We start from the raw sequence: 8,902 nt of genomic DNA on the forward strand, positions 1-8,902 counted from the left end.
CCAAAAGGAAACACCAAAACATACAGATATTTAGAATTTATTTTATTATGATGACAGAAGCACTGGTAGGCTTCCAAACTGCTTTAAAATTGTAAATATATAAATATTTCCCAACTGATCTCTCTTTCTCTGTCTAGTATATATAGTGGTGTTTCACTTTAATTGTGGAAGAACACAAATTTTTGGTTTTTTAAAGAGTGAATTTGGGATTTTTTTCATCAGAGAATTTGCAATTTTTAAACAGGGAACACCAGGATTCCTGCTAGTGAGGCAAGTGGCAGGACCCAATCAGAGGAGCCCACCCAGGGCTGGCACTGGGGACCCAGCTGGACACAAGATGAGGTGGCTGGCCTCCTGTTTTGACTGTTCAAAGTGGGCCACCACAATGAGCACATCTTCCAGGTGATAGCTGTCCAGATGGCAGGGTGGAAGCACATTTGCTGCACAAGGCCAATGGTGCAGCCACAGCCGATTGACAGCTAGCCCAGAGATGCAGACAGTTCTGCTGTAGTGCACATGCCACAGCTCAGGTAACCGTGCAGTCCCCATCCATGTCTGGCAGGTGTGCAGACATGGGGCTGCAGGTCCAAGGGGGCGGATGCTGAGACAGGTGGCAACAGGTCATAGCCAGGCAGCAGCCCCCACTGCCAGACTGCTGCAGTGAGTAGAAGGTGCAGGGACCACTCTAGGTAAGGGCTGCTGCAGCAGTCTAGCTGGTACAAGTGGCGAGTGTCCCCAGATACCAACTGGCCAGGCCTCAGCAGCTCCTAAGAGGAAGTAGCCCTGAGCTGCTCACCAGGGCAATTTTTTATACTGCTGGGGCCAGCACAGGTGACCTTCAGCTCCCCCTGGATGCAGATCAGGGGGGAGTGGAGCAGAATCAATTGGCCCCACACCAAGGTGCACGTTCGGGTATGTGTGCTGAGGCACAAATATCCAATACAAATTTGTGCCATTTCTATTTGAGCTCCTGCAAGCACACATTCCTGCATGTGTGGATGTGCCCAAGGTGGCACTGCTGTACTCAGTCTGTGCTTCAACACTGCCTCTAGCTTCTTTTCTACCACAGAGCTTTAATCATCTCCGGTTGCTTTGTGTTTTTATGGACAGAACAATTTTTTTTAAATGGATTTTATACACAAGCATTTTTAGTCTGGTTATTTATGGAATGTCCATAAATTTACAGACAACCCTAGACTTTGACAAACTTAATAGACTCTGATAAAACTAACAGTAATTTCAGAGGACTCTCCTGGCGTCCTTTAAATGTAGTCTTGCTTAACAACAAAGAATGCACAAGAATTCTGTGATTTCCGATTGACGTTCTTGAGGCTTTACAAGCCTTCTTCAATGACTTCCTAGGGAAACCCCCATCTTTACTGACAGCCAGGGGACCCTTGCAGGCACACAGGCACACTCCTGCTGCACTTAGCTGATGTCCATGAGAATTTGAACTTGCTGCTGAACTTGGCTGCTACTGACTTCCATGGGCCTGACACCCACAAAACCACCACTGTCATCAGTGAAGCTTCTGACTGACTTCCACAGGCCAAGATAATCAGATGAGTATTCTTCCTGTGTGCTTTTCCTTCTGCTCTTTTATTAGGTCAAGACCTTTTTATATTCAGTAAATACTTTTGTGTAGGAAGTGATTATTACTTTCTGTTAATTTTACAAACTCTTTTGTCAAGGGCTGATGATCCAGGGAAGTCCTAAAATTGGGTCACTGTATATAGTCTTCCATCAGTCTATGTAGAGATTATATAGCTACCATCCTGCCCCTGGAGCCACTGCTGACATAAACTCTATCCACTTGCTCCAGCTAGGACGCACAAAGACCAGCAATTAGGCAGAACAGAAGGCTCAGAACTATGCCAAAGGGCTCATGGTGAATCTCAGAGTGAAACTGCTATCAGGCTGTCTCAAGACTGAGCATGGGTCTGAGATAAAGTGCAGCGCTGGGATGAGCACTGAGGTCTTCTCCAAGTAACCTACTTCACCTAATGGCTGGTGTCTGGTATGCCCAGCAAAAGCAAATAGGCAGGGTTCATTTTGTCAGTAGTGGGGGTTGAGAGAGAAACTAGACAGATAGCCCTAGGCTGCCTGATTTATTTACCTGTTGAAAAGCTGTAATTTCTGGAATGTGACTCCATGCAATGTATAGTATGTGAATCTTTCTGTCACAGATTTCATGATCTTATTAAGAACTATTAGAATGGATTCTCTTTCCCACTAAAGACTATGAATAACAAAATTTCTGTTGTTCCAGTGAAAATACTGGTTCACCAATGATTACAGCACCTGATTTATTACTTCCTGGATTGTATCACTCTGTTAATGAAGAATACATTGAAAAAACACAGTAGCTAGTAACTAAGGCAAATAGATAAAGCTGATTTACAAGAACATTCTTGATTTTTATCATGCGTCAGCCAGCCAAAAAAGCCAATTTTCAAAAAACAAAGCTTGGAGAACTGCAAAACTTGGGTTTTGGCATTACTTGAAAGTTTATATTGACTAAAGGAATGTGAGTGTCTTTTTTAATCTAACACTCCATGATCCCTTTTTCTCCTGATAACAGACTTAAAAGTGTGGAGATTCTTTTCAGAGTTGTAAAATAGACTGAGGCAGAAACATGAGCAGATCCTTATATGGAAAATATTATTTGATTTACATTTCCTGGTGACTAAGAATGGATGCAAATAGACTGAGACACATCACTTGCCTCCTAACCCTAAAATCATAATCAAGCAAATTACTAGTAATGGGTTGTCCAGCCTTTCATATCTAGACCTCCAGTTGAACCCAGCCAGTTCCGAACACCATTCAATTCCTTATTTGAAATTTGTTTCCAGTTCCTAAGAATAAAGTGCCCCTGTCAGTGGGAGTTTTGTCATTGGTGTACCAGTTAAGGCTAAATGAGTAAAACACTATTCATCTCAGCTGCCAAATTACTTCAGGGATCTGAAGCAGAAAATGCAAGCTAAGTGGCCATCTTCTGTACCTAGGTTTTACACAATGTATAAGAATCTGTGGATTATCTCCAAATTCCCCTCTTGTGATGCTATATTTAAATTTCAACAGATTAACGTATAAGTGTTCAAGAACTGGTTCCCTGAGGAAGAGTATCGAATAAACTGGTAGAAGTGCCATTCAGACAGCCAAGAATAAACTCACATGCCACTGTTCTGTTGATTTATTCCAGAGCTATGCACCTGGGCTCTACAGCTGTCAAACATACTCCATCTGGAGTAACAGCTGTTTGCTCAATAGTTGTCATATTGTCTGACACAAACAATCGACTGCTAAATTTGTATTCGGACATTCTGTACTTAGTTTGAAATAATGGAAATGTCATATTTTCCTCCTGTCCTGGGGTTTGGAATATTTTTTCTCACTGTTCATAAGGTTTCTGAATTGGAAAATTGTTGTACTCCCTTAAGCCCAAATTTTCAAAAAGTAGTTACTGATTTTGGGACCCAACAAATTTTAGGGTGAGCAATTTTTTCCATTTAGGAAGATATTTTCAGAGGTACCATAACTTGAGTTGAAGTTGTGGGTGTTCAGCATCTATGGAAAGGTCAAATTCAGTGTGTTTCAATGCAAATGAGCACAATGAAATGTAAGTAAGAAGAGGAAGAGGTATGTAGACCCTATCTTTAAAGATAAGAGTCACAAGGTTGTATTTAGATGTCAGGGAAATGACATGGCTGGATCAGTGGGCCAGGAAGATAAGATCAGTAGTTGCGTTTGTCTGAATTAGAAGGCAGGCTACATATGTATCAAGGAGGGCATAGAGGAGTAGGTTAGAGTAGTTAGAGCAGGAAATGGTGAGTGTCTGGATAAGAGACTTAGCTGTGGAGACAAATACAAGGACAGATTTAAATGGAAACATTGTGTGCATCTACACATTGCCCTATGGTGACACTGTTACTGCGACATGCTTTAGTATTTCCTTTTGGATTTGGCCTTTATCAGGGACAGTGATTTGATTTGTTGATTTGGATCACTGTCCCCAATTCAATTTGGCTGAATCCAGATCTGAAGATTTGATGCTGATTCAGAGAATTAGCAATTCAGCCACAGACATAGCTTTAAATGATTTTTCTACATACCTTGAGGTACCGGGTACAGCTTGTGAATGCTGCAATGCTGGGGTGGATGGAGTGTCCAACAGGATCATGTAGGGCCTTCCTGCGTGTTTGGCAGTGAACCTGGAAGTGGACCGGAAGTACTGCACCCACCTGGCTCAGTGATTGGCTTTGGGGGGACCCCATGTGCCTCCCCAGACCCAGGAGGCACCAGTCGCTGAGCCAAGGGGTGCAGGGCATCCCTCCAGCGCACTCCCCAGCAGACCCAGAAGTAGACCGGAAGTGCTTCTAGTCCACTTCCTGGTCTGGTGCCGAGTGTGCTGGGGAGCCCCCTGTGCTCCTATGGGACGCGCCATCTGCCCCAGCATCACAGCATTCACGAGCTGCCTGGTACCTTGAGGTATGTAGAAAACACATTTAAAGCTGTGTCTATATCTGAATTGCCAAATCTTTCTGAATCTCTCCAAATTGATTCAGAGGGTTCTGATTTGATTCATAGTTTCATAGTTTCATAGTAGCTAGAGTCGGAAGGGACCTAGGTAGATCATCTAGTCCTACCCCCTGCCTTGGCAGGAAATAGCACCGGGGTCAGATGACCCCGGCAAGGTGCTCATCTAACTTCCTTTTAAAAATCCCCAGACTAGGAGCCTCCACCCATCAAATGTGCACACCCACAATGATTTCTGATTCCCAGGAGCAGAGTTGATTCATTTATTTTTCTAAGTCCTAAAATATAAACAGACACAAAAACACCGGAAAAAGTTCTGAATGGTCTTCTTTTGGACAACATCCCAACAATGTGGATCTCCACAATGGCTGTGCAAAGGAAGAAGTTTGCAGAATGATAATTCTTCCCTTGAAGAAGGATCAGATATTCACTGGTATCCCAATTTGAAAAAAAAAGAATATGAGGCATAATGGGTGTCAGAAGTAACTAAGGAGCAGGCACCAATGATGCTGTCATATAATTGAAGAAAGTTGCTCTGTTTACCTAGACTGGCCAATGCCAATACTTACAATTTGTTGAGTAACAGTTTTTGTGAAAAAAGAATCTAGGAAATTGATATCCTTGGAATTAGCCACTGTTTTCTCTCTCACCAACAGGTGGCACATAAGCAACATGCTTGAGTTGGCATTCCCCCACTAAATACCGTAGAGATGATAGCATTGTTTATTTCCATACCCCAGTCCTGATTTCTGACTAAGGTTAGACATGGGCTAAACATTCGTAGACTCTCAAACAGTATATGGTTTGTGACGGAGGTCAAACATCACTGTAACACTTAGTCATCGTCTGTCAGAGTAAAGTCTAAAGGGTGAAATTTGGTGCAATATATTTACTTTATACACACAGAGGAACTCTATTTTTCATGCTGAAAAATATTTTTCATGAATGAAAAATAAGAAACATGTTTGCAAATGTTCACTTAAGACCTTGTGTCGGTGGGAGGGTTCAGCCACGATAGGTGAAAATATGGCTTGCAGTACAATTTTTTGGCACGAAAAATTATTACATTTAAATTGAAATGGAACAATAAGTTTGGTTGTATGGCTACCAGATGCACCATTTCTGTCCTAGACTTACCAATGGGTGAGCATCAAGACACTTAAAAACTGGATGCTGCTTGAATGAACCTCTCTAAGCTTTCATGCCTCTCCAAAGCTTGTGCAGAATTCTGGGCCTGGGAAACTGGGCTGACTAAGGGCTAAAAGTCTGTTGCAAAAATTTTGACACCAAACTTTGAGAAAGCATTTCTATCATAACTACACTGACATTTACAATATTAACCAGTGCTTTATCCAGCCACACAGCTTCTGCAGCTTCTCCTTACAAGCAGGACATCCTATAGTCTCAAAAAGAAGAAGAATCATGAAGTCCATTAGGGATTCTGCTATTGACAATCTGTTTTTACATGGAAGGTGCTCAGATCTTTTGGTGATGGCTATATGAACCCCCTAAGCAGCTTGATAGCTAGATAGATACTTCAGGTAGAAAAGGAATGTTGTTCATGCCTTTTGAGGTCACTGCCCCACTGGGAGCTGGGAAAAACAAAGGGAGGGAGAGAGGGGTCTTTTATCTACAGAGTTCATAAAAATATTTCTGAGGAAAACATTTATTGCCCTAGGAATGCGACAGAATGCACATTTTCTAGAGGATTCTTTCACAGTTCCCCCATAAAGTCCATACATTTGCATACCTGCCTGTGTATATTTTCACACAAAGAGTAGGAGAGAAAACCAGGAACCATTTCTAGTGGATTGGGTTTTAAGGTCAACAGTACATCTTTGCTCTTTAGACTTAACTACCCTGTGCCTCTGATTCCTGGTTGTACCTGTAATTTATACATGCAGGACACACTGCAAACACGTTAATAAAATATCCCCAAGCAGCCTATTTAAGACTTTGTCTAATTTTAAACCAGTCTGTCCTGGGACCTGAAACAACACCCTCTGAAGTTTGTGGGCCTCTTTTGACTGATTTCAATGCCAGTTGCATTGGGCCATGTATCCTCTTTAATTGGCAACATTCTTCACTTAAAGGAAAATTCTACTCAGTGAAGAAGAGAAGACTGAGAGGGGACCTGGTGGCAGTCTATAAACTTACCGGGGGGACCAGCGGGGAATGGGAGAGACCCTGTTCCCCTGAGAACCCCCTGGAGTAACAAGGAATATCGGCCATAAGTTGTTTGAGAGTAGGTTCAGGCTGGACGTTAGAAGGCACTACTTCACTGTCAGGGCGGCTAGGATCTGGAACCAACTTCCAAGGGAAGTGGTGCTGGCTCCTACCCTGGGGGTCTTTAAGAGAAGGCTAGACAATTACCTTGCTGGGGTCATATGAGCCCAGTGAATACTGGGCTCACCTGCTCAGAGCAGGGGGGCAGACTTGAAGATCTACTTGGGTCCCTTCTGTCCCTACATCTATGAATCTAAGAAGAGACTGCTCAAGGCCCTAAATCTCCATGTTAGCCACTCAGTAAGGGCTTGGCAGATTGTGAATTAAAGATGTAGTTTAGTTTGCAACAATACTGCTGTCAGGTCACCCCCTGGTCACAGGAGAGGCAGGCAGGCTCCTCAGAAAAAAAGGATTGGGTCCCTCACTGCTTCTGACTTCAGCAGGCAAAAGTGGTGAGGGGCCCGATTCCCCCCCCCAGCAGAGCCTGACCATCTCTTCCTCAGCCACGGTGCAAGCTCCTGGCAGGCCAAGTGGCCCCTGAGCTGCAGGGGGCCCTGGTCCTTCCCTCCATTTTGGCAGCATCCCCTGGGGCCATGGGTGCTGTGCCAGCTCAGGGTCAGGGAAGAATTGGATCAGACCAGGTGCCACCACCAAGCTGGGGCAGCACCCAGCCTGCTAGCTGCCTGCCTGGGTGGCCTGGGGGGTACTTCTGCTGTGGAGGAAGGACTGGGGCCCCAGTGGGGGACATAGGGGTTATAAAAACTAATCGAGGTAATGGGATAAGAATCTGCAGTCCTGGTATCAGGTCTAAACCAAGACCTGCTGAAACAGAGAATAAAAGGCACAATATGTATATTCACTGTGCTCATAGCTTTATGTGGGTGTGTGGCTGGCTGATCAAAATGGAAAGGGCATTTTAAAAGAACTTATACCAGCTGTCTAAGTCTTTGAATATTGTTAAGAACCAATGACATTCCATTACTGCCTAACAAAGACCTTACTCTCCCCTGAAAATTCAGTCCAACCGTCTAAGATGCACCTAGGTTTCCATCACAGAAACTATTGCAAAGAGAAATCCTTCTCTTAGCAACTTATCACACATTAGAACAACATTCTTTTGAGACTGAATCATATAGCTATAGTGCAGTGACAATAGCACACAAGCCCTCACCGTTGCCCTTGTGTTCTCAGCAAAGTTCTATATACAACTGTGAGTGCTAGTATTAGTGCCAGCTGCTTTCTGGTGGTCTTGTTTGAGAAAGGAGATATAGAAATATGCACCGGGGAGATGTGCTCATTTTTATTTTTAGACAGATCTTTACAGCCTTGGACTGCTATCAGGAAAAGGGAGTTCCAGCCGTGGTAAACAAACTTTGAACTAGAAAGTCTTAGGTAACTATTCAGATCCCAGAAGAATGAAGAATGAAGCTGTGGGGCCTTATGGGAATTAAAATGAGCAAACCTCATCTAGCTTCAGCTCCACATTCCCACAACACTCCCCTGCAGCCACTTGCCTGTCTGTAACAGTCTCTGGCTGAGGAGAGTCCAAGTATCACTTAACCCACTATACATTTAAGTCTCTGAGGCCTCTGATGAGTCCTATGTACAAATTAGAAAAAGAGCCAGAAGTGTAATATTCCAAGCAAGGGAGGGTGGATGGCAGTTAGAGAATCTAACTTCTAAACCCAGTCAAGACAGGATGGCAAACAGGGAACTGTAATGGTGACCTGGCTACCAGACACGTTGGTGTATAGGAAAGTTCACAAGGGGAAGAAAATAACATGTCATGTAGTAGTGGTGGCCAAGCCATGGCTTGCAAATCACATACAGATCCTGGGCAGTTTAAATGCAACTTCTGAAGAAAGTCAGCTCAATAAAAAGATTCTTTTTCTTTCTCTTTGTTCATTATTTTCTACTAGCAAATTGCCCATCAAGAATGATGGGCTAGGGAGCTGGCAGGGACAGAGCCCCACAGCCAGTCACATGCCCCACCCCCACCACTCCTCATCCGGCCCTGCTCTACCCCCACCCCTCTCCCGCAGCTTTGGTTCTGACCCCTCTCCTCCCCTCCCCCCTCTGTTTCAGGTCTGATCCTGCTCCCCCTCAGCTCCCCCACCCCCGCTTCAGGTCTGACCCC

The 8,902-nt window shown here is 44.0% G+C and overlaps 1 long non-coding RNA gene across 1 annotated transcript in view; it reads left to right on the forward strand.

Moving 5' to 3' along the window:
- The window catches only part of LOC109313764, a 16,890-nt gene continuing 7,988 nt past the window's right edge, over window positions 1-8,902 (forward strand). Inside the window, exons 1-2 of the long non-coding RNA XR_002102143.1 lie at window positions 1-65; window positions 2,041-2,045. This is a non-coding gene — a long non-coding RNA (uncharacterized LOC109313764). The remainder of the gene's footprint in view (window positions 66-2,040; window positions 2,046-8,902) is intronic.

The sequence above is a fragment of the Crocodylus porosus genome, unplaced genomic scaffold, assembly GCF_001723895.1.
Source record: "Crocodylus porosus isolate Cpor-Errol unplaced genomic scaffold, CroPor_comp1, whole genome shotgun sequence".
Lineage (NCBI taxonomy): Eukaryota > Metazoa > Chordata > Crocodylia > Crocodylidae > Crocodylus > Crocodylus porosus.